Genomic DNA, 15,164 nt, shown 5'->3' on the forward strand with positions numbered 1-15,164 from the left:
AGAGGGGAGTTGTCCCAGGGTTGATTTTGATGGCTCCGCATCATCAAGGACCTAAGAATGTTTCATATTTCCACTTTCTCATGCTCATGTCTTACCTTTATTGGGGGTCCTATTTTCTCATGGTTGTCAAATAGTTGTAGCATTTCTTTTTATGTCTATGAAAACATCCAAGCAAAAAACAAGGGACACAGGTAAAAAATGTCTTTTCACACCACTCTATTAATAAAAAGAAAAGTTGTCTCTGGGGCACCTGGGTGGCTCAGTTGCTTAAGCATCTGCCTTCGGCTCAGTCATGATCCCAGGGTCCTAGGATCGAGCCCCACATCGGGCTCCCTGTTCAGTGAAGAACTTACTTCTCCCATTCCCTCTGTTGCTTGCCCTGCCTTGGTGTTCTCTCTCTCTTTCTCTCTCTCTCTCTCTCTCTCTGTCAAATAAATAAATAAAATCTCTTAAAAAAAAAAAGAAAGAAAGACAGAAAATTATTCTCCAAACCTTCAACATACTTCCCTTTACAACTCACTACCAAAAATGTGTCACACGCTCACCAATCACTGGCAGAAAAAAGTGAGGTAGAGATAACTGGCTTAGGCTAATCATGATTCACCTATGGGAGCTGGGCACATTCTATCCCAAACAAATGTGTTCACAAGGAAGAGGAGAAAGAGGCTCTCCAAAGACATCTATGAGATTCTGCTGCATCCACAGGTTGCCTTAGCAGGCCTACTCAAACCTAAGCCCGAAGGTATTATATCTCACCAATGTTAGATATAGGAGTATGAATTCAACTCAACAAACATTTGTCAATCACTTTCTATTTACCAGTTTCCACACAGACCCTGCCATTAAAACAGCAAGGGGAACTGATACTTTTCTTACCCTCAGAGAGCCCACTGAACAATGGCAGATGAAGACCACTAAGTAGGCTATTACAATCCAAAATATGATGTGTGTTCTTATGGGGAGAGTGCCCACACACATGGGATAATAAGGAAGCCATAACTAGCCCACATACGGATGGTCAGGGAAGGCTTCCAAGAGCAGGTGTCATCAACAGAATAAGTAGAAGCTAGCATGGAGATGTTATGGGACAAGCAGAGTGTGTTCCAGATAGAAGTTTCAGCATAAGCCAAGTGCAAGAGACAAGTGAGAATATGATGAATCTGAAAAAACAATTCAGTATGACTAAACCGCTGAACATAAGGCAGGGAGATCAACTGAGACTAAAGAGGTAAGAGCTGGTATTCGAATTAGCCTATTTCAAGTTTTTGCCAGTTTGATAAAGGATTTGCCATGACAGCCGTAGGTGGAGTCACACGTGTGAAAACAACGAAAAGGCAGAAAGCACAGAGGCGACCTCCCCAGAGGAAATGGATCACGACACTGCTATTTGGTGACTCGAAATTCCCTTTGCCGACTCTCCATCTATTGAGGCTATTACAGACCAGGCTTGAAAATAATGGACCAGTTCAGAGTGTCAACAGCTCCCCAGCAGAAGAACTAGTGTGGTAATGAGTGTGATTTGACAGCCCAAGGTCAGATATTTAACAATATTCCAGAGTTTAAGTATGATACACTGAGCGCTGTTTTAGCTCCTAACTTGAAAGGCTCACAGCTGCTAATATTTACAGAAATAGGAAGCAATTACAGTTCGCTGCCACAGGAGGAACTTAAATAATTTAAGACTCATAATGCCTCTGATTCTTTTCAAGCCATCTTTTCTCCAGAACCAGCTGCTTCTAGCTCTCAGAAAGCCCTCTGTTCAGAAGGCAGAATCGCCCTGATGCACAGCACTGCTTTTGCTCGCCCAGAAACCCAAGCACACAGCTTTTTGGCATCCACAACATTTCTCCCACATTTGTACTTCATCTCTGGAAAGGGCCCCTTTTCTCACCAGCAATGAAACCCCACAGCCATCTGCCCAGGCTAATCTGGGTAAACTGGCATGAGCAGAGAGAACCATAATGTAATTTCACAAATTAAACTAATTTATTTCAGTAGCCATTTTCATGACACGGATGTGGTAGGACAAGAATAGCGAAGAAAGGGGAACAGGGGTGTGGGGGGGGGGGGGGAATTGATGGTGTTCAATGCCAAAGAGAAGAAAATCAAATTTTAAGTGCCTAGAGTTAACATGTGAACTACCCCCAAGAGTCTGTTCTTATGATTCTCTTGTGAATTCAGCACTTTCCCCCAGGGGTCAACAAGCTGACGAGTGGGATAAGAAAATGTAGACAGTTATAAAATTTTTTTAGCTTCTAATATCAGCCTATAGAACAATCTTTGCAAGAATTAGAGAACACGGAGGTATCTACTCTCATTATAAAGTTCTAAAATATGACCAAGAACATAACTGGTTAAGTTACCTCACCTGGAGATAAACACTTTTTATATGAAAAGTATTCTAGGATCTTTGGGTTCCACTATCTCACATTTATTGTCACAGCTTTTCTTGGGAGGACATCAGACTAGAAGGGAAGGAATATGTTTTCTGGCACCCAATATATTAGCTCTTAAATCCCAGCGCTACCCATTTATGGCTCCCAACTCTGGCTGGTTATTCCATGTTTCTGTGCCTCAGTTTCTGCATCTGCAATACGGAGATGATCTTGTAAATAAGTTTTAATCAGGATTAAATTATGGTAAATGAAATAACTTGGACAAGAACCTAATAGTGTCTAGGCTATAGAAAGTATCCAATGAAGCCTGGCACTATCGCTTCTCTCCCAAGACTTGCTCTTCCATTTTTCTCATCAGGATAATATATATACCTTTCCAGTGTCTGTAGTGTTTGGGAGAAATTTTAATCAGTTGCTCCTGTCTGTTCTTTGAAAAATACTATAAAGAAACACTTTTTTTTAATGTGTTGAATTGTGTTCCCCACAAAATTCGTGTGTTAAAGTCTCCATCTCAGTACCTCACGATGTGACCTTACTTGGAAGTAGAGTTGTTGCAAATGTACTTAGTTAATATAAGGTCATTCCAGAGTAGGGTAGGCCCCTAACCAATACACCTGGTATCCTTCCTTTTTTTTTTTTTTTTAAGATTTATTTGTTTATTTGAGGGGGGAAGGGGCAGAGGGAGAGAGAATCTTGAAGTAAACTCCCTGCTGAGCATGGACCGGCCTCACCTACCTCGGGGCTTGATCCCAGGACTCTGAGATCATGACCTGAGCTGAAATCAAGACGACACCCCATCCTGTGTCCTTATAAAGAGAACACCATGTGAAGAGACAAGAAGCCCCCCAAGGAGACTATCATGTGAAGAGACTGGCAGCCCCCCAAGGAGAACATCATGTGAAGATGTAGGCAGAGATCTCAGTGATGCAGCAAAAGCCAAGAAATGTGAAAGATTTCCAGCAAACTACCAGAAGTTAGGAGAATGGCATGGAATAGATCCTTCCTCATGGTGCTCAGAAGGAATCAGCCCTGCTTTGACCTCCGATTTCTAATCTCTAGAACTGTGAGATAATGAGTTTCTGTCATTTAAGCTGCCCAGTTGGTGGTATTTTTGTTACAACAGCCCTAGTACCAATACCAATACGTTATAGCTAACGTTATTTTCTGCTCAGTGTACACATTAATAGCTTTCACCATCACATTTTTTATAGGTTGTCAATGGCTTTAGGTCTTTTTGGTAAACATTCAATTAGATACTGTGCAAATAACATGGCTGACTTGGACAATTCTGGCTGTCCGAGAACACAGAGGTCCTTAGAACATTGACCCCTTAGTCCTAAAGCACTTTGAATAAGAGGTTTCATTGGCTCTGTCTACCTATTTTTCTTTCCCCTAGATTTCAAGCTCCTTGTAAGCAGAAGCTGTGTCTCATTCATCTTCATATCCACAGCATAAAGATGTGCAAGAGGCATAACATTCACTGAACAACTTATTTTTTGCTAAGTACTAAAAAAAGTGCCACAAACTGGTCTGAGTGCCTGCCATTTGCCAGACCACTTCCGCAGGAAAGAAAGGCATCAATGTCCCATCTAATAAAAGAAGAAATATAGTTCAGAAAATTAAGTTTAGGGGCACCTGCATGGGCAGTCACTTAGCCTCCAACTCTAGGTTTTGGCTCAGGTTGTGATCTCAGGCTTATGAGACTGAGTCCTGTGTCAGGCTCTGCCCTGAGCAGAAACTCTGCAAAAGTTTCTCTTTCCCTCTCCTCCTCCTGAACGTGTGCACTCTCTCTCTCTCTCTAAAATAAATAAGTAAGGGGTGCCTGGGTGGCTCAGTGGGTTAAAGCCTCTGCCTCCGGCTCAGGTCATGATCCCAGAGTCCGGGGATCGAGCACCGCATCAGGGTCTCCGCTCAGCGGGGAGCCTGCCTCCTCCTCTCTCTCTGCCTGCCTCTCTGCCTACTTGTGATCTGTCTGTCAAATAAATAAAAATAAAATCTTTAAAATAAATAAGTAAATAAATTCTCAAAAAAGGAAAGAAAGAAAATTAAGATTAAAAAAAATAGAAAAAATTAAAAATTAAGAGGAAAATAGCAAAACCTTTTTTCTTTTTTATTGCATTTTGTAACATGATTTCAAAAAATCCAAAATATGAATCCAATGTATATGCTTTCTTGGAGCTGGACTCAGAGAAGGCAAGTAAGAATGAAAGTGTCATCTCCCCAATAAATTTATTGTCATCTCCCCAATAAATTCCCATAAAGAAACCATACATTGTAAATAAAACACAGTGATGACACAGTCCTGACCCCAAGCAAATGTAAAATCTAAAATATAGTCATTTCTTAGAAGAAAAATCTAACCCAGAAAGACTCAATCCCCTTCTAAATTATTTAACACTTATTAATTGGTATCCTGTGAACTAAAATGCTAAGTTAAAGTCATGCCCTACTTTCTCGTCTTTAACATATTAAGTGTAGCAGATAACTATGCTAAAACCAAACAGCGGGATCAAATTCATATGTGTATGTAGATCAAATCCAGATGGATGATAGAAAGATAGATCAAATCTATATAAGAGGGCACACGTATTGCATGGAGCACTGGGTGTGGTGCATAAACAATGAATTCTGGTACACTGAAAATAAATTTTAAAAAATCAAAAATTTAAAAATATAGTACTTACCATGAATTTTGAATTTTAAAAAATCTATATATGAATGCAGATATTATGGGAAAATATTAAGTTCCTTCAAATATTTGAATACTGGGGTGCCTGGGTGGCTCAGTGGGTTAAGCCTCTGCCTTCAATTCAGGCCATGGTCTCAGGGGTTCTGCAATCGAGCCCTGCATTGGGCTCTCTGCTCAGCAGGGACCCTGCTTCCCCCTCCATGCCATCCCCCCACTGCGTGCCTCTCTGCCTACATGTGACCTCTCTTTCTGTCAAATAAATAAATAAAATCTTTTTCTAAAAATCTGAATACTTTCTCTCAAAACAGCAGTATTAAGGGAAAGCATTTTTCTCTCCCTTTGACAGGTTTCTGGCACAGATTTTTTCCCTTCTTTTTTAAAATTTGGTGTTCTGATATCTTCCCTATCAAGACAACAAACACACAACAAACATACTTGCTGTAAGAAATAAGAAGCAACCCTGAGTATCACGACTACATGCATCCCCACCCCCTATTAATTTCCTGATCCACAAAGACCCAACCCTTTCTGATAGCTTGGGACCAGTCTGGGTTCATGAGTGCCTAATGGCTATGGTGTAAATATTCGTGTCGCCCCAAAATTCATATGTTGAAGTCCGAACTCCCAAAGATGGTATTGGGAGGTGGAGCTTCCGGAGGGGCTTAAACCATAAGGTTGGAGAACGCATGAATAGGATCAATGCTTTATTAAATAGGCTCCAGAGAGATCCCTGACCCCTTTAACACCTCTCATGATACGAGAACAGGAAGAAGGCACTGGCGATAAACCAGTAAGAGGGGCTCTCACCAGAGTATGACCATGCTCAGGCTTGGATCTTGAACTTCTCAGCCTCCAGATCTTTAAAAAAATAACTTTCTGTTGTTTATAAGCTACCCAATCTGCATTACTTTGTGATAGCAGCCCAAATGTACTAAAACACTGACAAACCTTGACGAATGCCCTCTGAGTTTGACATTTCTTTCGCTCATTTCCCTGCCTATTAGTTAGTTTTTAATCTCTTCCAAGCTCCTCTTTTAAGGTATTATTCCATGAAAAGAGACAAAGAACCAACTCCACAGGATCCCACAGAAACCTTAAAAAGTCCCTCAATATCAGGCCCTTGAACTAAATCAATCACTTTGGCTCTTGCCTCCAGATTTCTAAATCCATTCTCAAGGAACTCAAAGAAAATCTCAACTTTGAACATTCATGGAGAATTGTTGCTTAATTGGCACCAAAATAGATGTTTAATGATTAACTACATGCCCTTCATAAAATACTCAATCACCACATCACTTGGCACTTATGCCTTGTTTTAGAACACCTCTCAGAAGGAATAGCAGAGCAAAACCAATTTTAGCAACTCTCTTTCTCTATTGGAAAATACATGTAACCAATGAAATTCAATATTTATGCTGGATTCTTTTTCAAAGACAAAGCTTCTGGATTCTTTTTCAAAGACAAAGCTTCTTGAGGAACCCTTTATTTTTTATCCTAAACACCCATCACAAGGTTTAGCACACCACAGACTTCCAACAGATGTTGGCCAAGACTGATTGACAGAGAAGGTACTAAGATAAGACTAAGGCTGACATCACAGGTAAGCAAAAGTCATCACAAGTATATCTGTTTGCATATCAATTCCCAAAGCTAATGGAAGTGTTTTTAATCCTTGCCTTGAATAATAAACTTTAAGAATATGAAAGGAGTGACTTACAAAGACTAATTCCTTCCTACCAAGATGTAAGGACCTCAGCCATCACTGCAAAACACAAGCACGGTTTAATTTAAAGCGACAAGGAACTTAAAGCTTAACCATGTCAACTGGATAATTAACTTATTTATTTGAAACATATAACATTTTTGAATTATTTGCTAATCACTCAATCCTCTTGCATTTTAGAAGCTTTTGAGTTATGCCTGCATCATGAATAGTGCCTGTGCTTTTAAACTTTTCTAAATATGAAAAAAATTACACATGTACTAGTACAGGAAGGAAAGACAAAGTCCTTGTGACCCAGATTATCTCCACAGCTCTCTGATACTTTTTATTTCGTATCTTTTTCATTCAAGATCATATACAACTTGGTTCAAAAATGAGAATCTATATACTGTTTTATAGTTTTTTTCCCCTTTCTTTGTCTTTTTTTAATGCCTATAGATTTTAAAATCAGATTTAAATGTTAAGTGATTAGCTAGCAAACATATATTGACAATCACATACTACTTATTTTTCATACGTAAGGAGCAAATGCATGATTTGTACATTTCAACACCCCAGTCAAGCTAAGACAATGTAAGTAGAGACCAGTCTCTGCTAGGAAATATATCAAAACCTAAAAGTCAGGTATTATACCAGAGCTCAAGAGACTGTCAACAAGAAATTTCTAATATAGGCTGACTCTGGGTGGCTCTGATTAACCCAAACCTTTAGCTTACAAGATAAGGAAGAATCTCTATTACCGTATCAGCTCAACCAGTTGGGATGTTGACTATCTGACATCAGGGGTAAGAGTTGGGGGGAGGAATGAAAGAAAACACTACACATTCAGACAATGTTGTATATCACCAGCGGATTCCCAGACATACTACAGCATACAAGCCCATCAATTATATAAACTCCCAGCAAGTTCAAATAAAACAATAAACAAAGAAAAGGTCATCGTATAACAGCAAAGCAAGTCAGGGAAAACAACCACCAGTGTCAGCCAATGCTTGCTCCAATCTAAGGCAGAAAATATCAGGAGAGGTGAAGACTGCTTACTGGCTTTAAATCTTCAGATGGTGCATTTCCTCTGATAGGTGCAATGCCTAGAAAGACAGTAATCAAAAGCAGTCACACGGTGGCCATTTCAACCATGGTTTTCCCTCCCCAAAATGGGTTGTCAATTCCTATAATGTGGGCTCAGAAGCCTGGAGTTTGTGTTATGGTCTACGAAACATTAGAATGGGCTCCTAAAATACACACTGAACCTAAATCTTGATTTACAAATTCTCCATGCAACCCTCTTTTAGGGTAAAGCAATTTGATCTAAACCTCAGATCCAGAATGAGTCTCTATCTCAGGTGACATGGCCTGTCTGAAACTCAGGTAAATGATCAAGGCATTTGCAGATTTCAGTTCCAGGGACCAGTCTAACCTCTACATTAGAAGAGCTTTGACTAGAAGGCTTTAAAAGTTGAAGTTATCACATCTTATAATATTGAGATAAATAATGTATGCTATTAAAATGTTTTTAAGTTGAGGTTGTCAAACTGCTGCTACTAACATATTTTGAGGGTTTAACTCATATCCCTGAAACCTAGACTTTTCCTAATTTCCTGTGTATACCTTAGTGACAAAAAGTGATGGGATCATCTCATTCCCCTATTTAAAATCCTTCAGTGACACCAAGTCTAAACTTACCCTGTCCAAATAGGTCCTTCCTGATCTGGGAGACCCTCCCCAACAACCCTCAATATACAAGGCACATTCAGCCATTTGTTGCTACTTACAAATCCCCAATATATGCCCCCACTGTTTCTCACCTCTTTGACTTGGTATATGCTGTTCCCTTGGCTACGTAAAAATCTTCTGAAGTTCCAAATCTCCCTTTACCCCAATCCAACCTCTTCTGAGCAAACCCTTACTCAGCACTGCTTCAGTAAAACAGAACCACAAAATGGGGTTGGCCTTGAAGCTAGCCAACTTGGATTTGCATTCTCCTTCCTACTATCCAGTAGTCACTTAACTCTCTGTGCCTGAGATTCTCATCACCAAGATGTGAAAAGGAATAATGCCTAGAGATTTTGAGAGGTTTAAATGAAGTAAGACTTTAATCGGGTTGCTTTGAGAACATACTAAGTATTCAAAATTATTTGCAATTATCACCATTATCACTATCCTTTAAGACTCCCATTAAAGCTCTTTTTATTATTAATTTTTTTTTTGTAAAAACCCTTTGCCAAACACAACCTCTCCTCACAAACATATCGATTACTTGCTTTTTTTTGTTTCCACCCATGAAACTTGAACATACAGTAGTCTGCCCTTACCTGTGGGGGCTACATTCCAAGACCTCCAGTGGATGCCTAAAACCACAGATAGTACCAAACTGTATATATATACTATGTTTTTTTCCAATACATACATAACTATGTGCCATAGTTTAATTTATAAGTTAGGCATAGTAAGAAGATTAACAATAATAACTAATAATAAAATAGGACAATTATAACAATATACTGTAATAAAAGTAATGTGAATATGGGGTCTCTCTCAAAGTACTTCTTTGTTCTGTACTCACCCTTCTTCTTGTTGTGATGATAGGAGATGATAAAATCCCGACATGATAAGACGAAGTACAGTGAATGACATAGGCATTGTAATGCAGTGTTCATCTATGACATGTCAGGAGAATCAACTGCTTCCAGACCGTGGCTGAGCACAGGGAACTAAAACCCTGTAAGCAAAACCACAGATGGGGCGCAGGAGGGGCACTACTTTACCTCTAACATGGCTCTCATACTGGATCAAAAGTATGGGGGTTTTTGCCTATCTGTTCCCTCCCTGAAAGCGTCTCGGGAACAGGAACCACATCTCATTAATCTTGTATTCTCAGTGCCCAGCAGTGCCCAACACACAGGAGATAAGAAAATAAATATTAGCTGAATGAATCAATAATTGAATGAGGTCCTAAAAAACCAAGTGGAAACCAAATACTGATCAATCAAATCATGTTTAACTGCACTATGGAAATCTGATATTCAGAGAAATAAGAAAACTTCAAGAACCAGGTAAAATAATGGAAAGCACGCAGACTTAGCAGCCAGGCCTAGCTGAACCAGAATCACAATGGCTCTTCCTACAAGCTTTATGACACAGGAGAAGTTATTTAACCCCTGAGAGCCTCTGCTTCCTCATCTTGAAGAAAATAATATCAAGGGACACCTGGCTGGTTCACTCAGAAGAGTGTAAGACTCTTCATCTTGAGGTTGTGAGTTATTAATAAAGTTATTAAGGGGCAACTGGGTGGCTCAGTGGGTTAAGCCTCTGCCTTCAACTCAGGTCATGATCCCAGCGTCCTGGGATCGAGTCCCGCATCGGGCTCTCTGCTCAGCAGGGAGCCTACTTCTCCTCTCTCTCTCTCTCTGCTTGCCTCTCTGCCCACTTGTGATCTCTCTCTGTCAAATAAATAAAATCTTTTTAAAAAAAAGAAGTTATTAATATCTACATTATTAGGTAAACATTAAACAAGAAGATATAAAGCAAAGTAGCAGGACCAATAAGCAAGCATTTATTATTTCCCTTGGTCTTTTATGAAGAACTATTATTGTAAATATAATTATTACTCCATTAATCTTTGTGTTAAATGTTTATCTGCTAAAATGCATCACACAATGATACTTCATAGGAGTCAAGCTTTTGTTTTCTTGTTCTATATTATGTTCTTAAACACCTGGACATACATACTCACCAGGGGACCAAGTTCATGTATGTGTATACTATGGGCAAATGTTCTTTGCTTCATGGCAATTGCTGTATTTGGTTTCTGCTCAAACCATTAATTTTAATCTCACAATTTAAAGGATAAATTAGTTATCATTATCTGAAGTTCTAGGAACACAGGCTTAGTTAGACACAGACCCAAGAGTCCTAATTAATATATTCTTTAACATTGCATTACAAATAAATTTGCCAGCTCCATATATCTAGGAAGATAGAGCTCCAAAAAGAGAAGATGGAGCTAAAGGAAATACACTAGACAAATCTCAACTCTTCTCATTAATTCAAGTAGGTCTGACCATGATGATATAAACTTTCCAGTCATTCGGTTAAAAAAAAAAAAAGTAGGGGCACCTGGGTGGCTCAGTGGGTTGAGTTTCTGCCTTTGGCTCAGGTTAGGATCCTGGGATCCAGCCCTCCATCAGGTTCTCTGCTCAGCAGGGAGCCTGCTTCCCCCTCCCTCTCTCGATCTGCCTGTCTCTCTGCCTGCTTGTGATTTCTGTCTGTCAAATAAATAAATAAAATTTAAAAAAAAAAAAGACTGATCATTTTTCCTTCTAATCAACCTAGAAAATTTACATATAAATGTCAAGATCAGCAGATAATCCTATTTATTCCTATAGAAAGAGCATAAATTACTCATGAATTCCAACCAAGTGCATTTGGTGGGAAAGTTTAAAAAAAAAAGAGAGAGAGAGGGGGTATGGTATGAAATAACAGAGTTTCTGATTTCACAAGTCCAGAGCAGCATTCCTAGTTTATCCCTAAGTATTCTCTTATCTTTCATTCTTGGCACAAGAACAAAGGGAGAAAGTAGAAAATGATATCAGTGTTACTATTCATGAGCAGAGAAATTGAATTAAAACCACCCCCAATCTTGAGACCTACTGGACAGACCTGAATCACATGTAGATATCAATCTTCTCTTTTAACCCCTGGAACCAAATTTTAATAGAACTGCGGGGGTAGCAGGTCGGGAGACCATTAAGTTGATAATGGACACAGAGTGTCCTCTACCTTGTGATGTCATGGAGCAGCATCCAATGTGTCCATCACAGATGCAGGTGTCATTAAAATTAGAAAACACACAATCCTCTGTTAGCATCCCCAAAACTTAAAAATCCATGATTACTTAGAGTGAACAGCCTATCTTTATGACATTCCAGCTTATGAGGGCACAAAGAGACACACAGGCTAAGATCTGTGTTTGGCTCATGGGAGGCACAAAAAGGAGGAAAAACAACTTGGCAGAAGTATCTAAAACTAACAGTAGTGTGGCTATTAACAAACACCTCCAAAATAGAACTTAGGTCCAAAGAAATGCAAATTTATTTAAAGCATAAGCCACAAAATAAAAAAGTTGGCATGTCAACACTATAGACTGAAATTTAATCAAACTGAAAAGAACAGTTGATCTGTCTTCAAGAAAAAGGGAGGGAGTAGTGTGTAATATCTTTAATATATGGATGGCTGGGTAGAGTAAATGACTGCCGCACAGAAGGTTTATCTGTAAACACTGCAGCGAGTCTGGGGTTTTTAAGCACAATAAATGGCTGGTTTCAATCAGCTGCTGCTAGCAGGAAATCCATGGCCCATAGGAGCAATTACCCATCTCTTGACTGAAGCACAGGGCAATTACAAGCTACCAAAGTACACTCACAGTACTGGAGCACTTGACTGTTCGGTGCTAATGGAACTGGGACAAGAAACAGTGGTGTGTGGCTACATGTCTCAGCTTTCAGCCCCTCGCCAACCCTTTCATACTTCCCTTATCTCAACAACACGGCAGCTGAGACGGAGACTGTGGTCTGCAAAAGCAGTACCATCTATACCCAAAACACAGACATCAGGGTTTGCTCTGCCCTATATCCCCTATGAGCCCCTCAATTCATTACACTCATCCTGCCTTTTCAAAATGCATCACACCTTCATCCATGGTTTTGTAGATGACGCCTTACCTGAGTCTCCTAGTCAGCATCTGGTGTTCATTACCGACTAGATCAGTTAGCCAAATTAGGACTTCTCATCTCAAGGAAGTGAAGAGGAACCTGTCAGGGAAATAAATGGGAAAATAATTACTCTTTTATTTTGCCGTGTAAAATACATCAACTAGGTATCCTTTAGAGAAGTAACCTCTGTAAGATTAGAGAAAGAAAAATAAAAAGTGGTCTAACAAGATACCTTTCAGTCTCATTAAATTTATTTCTAACAGGTAACATTTACCGAAGACTTAATGCGCCAAGCATTGTATCATGTGCTTTAAGTGCATTGTCACATTTAAGCCTCAAAGTAACCCAAGGTGAATACTATGATCACACTCTCTTACAGAATAAGACAATGGAGACTCAGTTTGAGTAATTTCCTCAAGACATCCTAGTTAAACACAATGTGGAATTAGGACCTGAACCTGGGCTGTAGCGGTCCAAATCTATCTCTTAAATAGCCTATCGTCCCACCCTTGATGCTGGGTGACTCTGGGAGAGAAGGCGAATAATTGTCAAAGCCACCCTATTATGCTCCCCAGATAGACATTAACAATGGATCCCAACATCCTTTCCCACTGAGTGCAGACAAGACCACGGAATCTCTCTCATCACAGTATTTCAGAATGCCAACTCAGTTTGATGCCAACTCCATTTCAGAGTTTCCCAGCATAGCAGCCTTGTCACAGTGCTTGAACCATCAGTAGACATTCAATAAATTCAATAAATGTTAGATTTTAAGAGATCATTGCATAAAAGGAATATAGATACTTCCTTTAGCCCCAAACAGAGCAGTATTTAACTTCAGGCTCCACCATTTACTAATTACATGATGTAAGCAACCTACCTAACACTGAATCTTACTTTCCTCAGAGTAAAATAAGGTCATACCAGCCCTCTTGCCAAGCTGAAGAAGGATAAAATGATCTCTAGAGTTGGGAAGTACTAATCCTCCAGGAATACCAGGCCTCTTAATAATCATCATAAGTGGGGCACCTGGGTGGCTCAGTGGGTTAAAGCCTCTACCTTCAGCTCAGGTCATGAGTCCAATGATCCTGCAATCGAGGCCCCCATCAAATTCTCTGCTCAGTGGGGAGCTGCTTTCTCCTCTCTCTCTCCGCCTGCCTCTCTGCCTTTTTGTGATCTCTGTCAAATAAAAAATAAAATAAAATAATCATCATTACTTTTGCATAAAACTGCTGGAATCCCCAAAGACTGAAATACATAGGCCCAGGCTCCTCAGAAGGAAAAGTGGGATTACAAGGGGTAATCCTGAAAATGGGACTCAGGATGAAACAGACCCTATATCCCAGAAAGGACAGATAACATGAAATAACAAATTAAGAGAAGTAAAAAAGACAGATGCGGTCCTGAATTAATACAGAAAAGCAAAAAAGACCACACGATGGGAATAGGTGATGGGTTGCGATACCTATATTTTAACAGGACAAGAAACCCAGAGGAAGAAACCTAAGGAAAATTATCAGTTTCTTGCTTCTATGTCTTGAACCCAGCTAGCAAAACTGAATCTTTGTCCTCGCCCATTGGGAAACTCTTAAGGAAACATAATAATATATAGCATAAATAATAATAAATAAATAACAGATAGCATAAACTGTGGCTTTAATTTTAAGATACCTCATCTTCCCCAGAATGTTGGTGACTGTGTCTTACTGGGAAATGGGATGTAGGCCCACCACATACTATAAGGAGCATGAAACACAATGCTTGACTCATAGCAATGCTCAATGCAATGTAATGTAATTCTCATCCTTGTTTTCCCTAAGAAAGAAGAAAACTTGGACTTCAGTTTGCTTCTCCAAATGTAGGTTCTTGTCTACATAGAAATGCACTGCTTCCACCCTGGCGCTCAATAGCGAAGTAGCCTCAAGGCAGGTGGAAAGAACAGTGCACCCGATAGTTTCCAAGAAGTACCTAGTACTGCAACAGAGGCTTGGTGTTCCCCTTCTCCCTCTTTTTTATTCATGTATTTTCTATTTTTTCTCAAACAATTAGAAAAGCAGAGAAGAAGCTCTATTAGACAAATCTTCATTCATCCAACAGGTCAAATCTGGACAGAAGGTGGCAGCACAGAGTTGCTTAATCTCATAAACTCTGCCAAGTGCAAGGCATAGTCCTCTTCTGGGCTTTAGCAAACACAGAGATCCAAAGAAGCCAAAAACATCTATACAATTGAGTCATAAAAGAACTGGCGGACTACGCTTACCTTCACAGAACTGGTTTATGGGGAGAAATGACAGGTATATATGGGAAAAAAACAGACACTATAATGTAAGGAGCCTAAAAATATTAGGTTTACTGTGACGGTCAATACCTGTTTCTCTTTCATGTCCTCTTTTCCCTTTACTATCTTTCCTTTTCTCTAGTTTGTGATTCAAAACTTAAATGTGGGTGTTAGAAGGACATACCATCCTACTCTGCAGATACGAATTTTCACAAATGCCTACACACCCCATCCCACCATTGATGGTCCTCCTTTGCTGAGATCACCTATTTCTACTCCCCATTAAGTTTATTTCATAAATCAGAAATGTTTCCTGCCAAAGAATCCAAAGACAGATTTTACAGAAATTTGAAGACATTCTTACTCC

The 15,164-nt window shown here is 39.6% G+C and overlaps 1 long non-coding RNA gene across 14 annotated transcripts in view; it reads right to left on the reverse strand.

Annotated features, from left to right (window-relative positions):
- Nucleotides 1-11,664, reverse strand: part of LOC309861534 — a 72,632-nt gene extending 60,968 nt beyond the window's left edge. For 13 of the 14 annotated variants that reach the window (XR_014309992.1, XR_014309993.1, XR_014309994.1 and 10 more), the window contains exons 1-3: nucleotides 11,468-11,644; nucleotides 9,372-9,527; nucleotides 7,850-7,896 (exon numbers count right to left, since the gene is read on the reverse strand). This is a non-coding gene — a long non-coding RNA (uncharacterized lncRNA). Of the gene's footprint in view, nucleotides 1-7,849; nucleotides 7,897-9,371; nucleotides 9,528-11,467 lie in introns of all 14 variants that reach the window. The other variant, XR_014309991.1, reaches the window with a different exon arrangement.
- Nucleotides 11,665-15,164: the final 3,500 nt, after the last annotated feature.

The sequence above is a fragment of the Mustela nivalis genome (genome assembly GCF_964662115.1).
Source record: "Mustela nivalis genome assembly, chromosome: 3".
In the NCBI taxonomy this organism is placed as follows: domain Eukaryota; kingdom Metazoa; phylum Chordata; class Mammalia; order Carnivora; family Mustelidae; genus Mustela; species Mustela nivalis.